General features: G+C 36.4%; 1 protein-coding gene across 1 annotated transcript in view; it reads left to right on the top strand.

Annotated features, from left to right (window-relative positions):
- LOC119586457 (glutamate-gated chloride channel-like) overlaps positions 1 to 412 on the top strand; it is a gene marked incomplete in the record, with an annotated part of 67121 nt that overhangs the window by 45370 nt on the left and 21339 nt on the right.

Here is a 412-nt window from a genome sequence, read left to right as displayed (position 1 = left end):
CATGACAAAAGGTAATTTGTAATGTCATCCGTATTATTCCCGTAAGTGTAGCTAACATTCGTCACTAACAAAAGATCCTCCTTTCTCCTGCACTTCAAACAAGGATCACAATATTCCTGTTTAATATAATGTATCTAGTCAAAATAACAACAATGAACCATGCTAGTGAACCATGCCTGTGTTGAGCCAATAAAAGCTCATTTGCATCTACCTGTAAGTGACACTATCATAGAGAAAGCCTGTTCTAAAACATGATTGATACCTGAACATATACTGAGAGTAATCTACTGCTGAGTGTTCTCTCGTGTTATATTTTGTGTTGCTTGATTAAAACCAAATCTTCTCAGACCAAGTTCATGTCTGTGTAGATTTCATGACACCAAGCTGACACAACAAAATCAGCATGTGTAGT

The sequence above is a fragment of the Penaeus monodon genome, chromosome 21, assembly GCF_015228065.2.
Source record: "Penaeus monodon isolate SGIC_2016 chromosome 21, NSTDA_Pmon_1, whole genome shotgun sequence".
Lineage (NCBI taxonomy): Eukaryota > Metazoa > Arthropoda > Malacostraca > Decapoda > Penaeidae > Penaeus > Penaeus monodon.
This window is presented reverse-complemented; position numbering and strand designations above follow the sequence as displayed.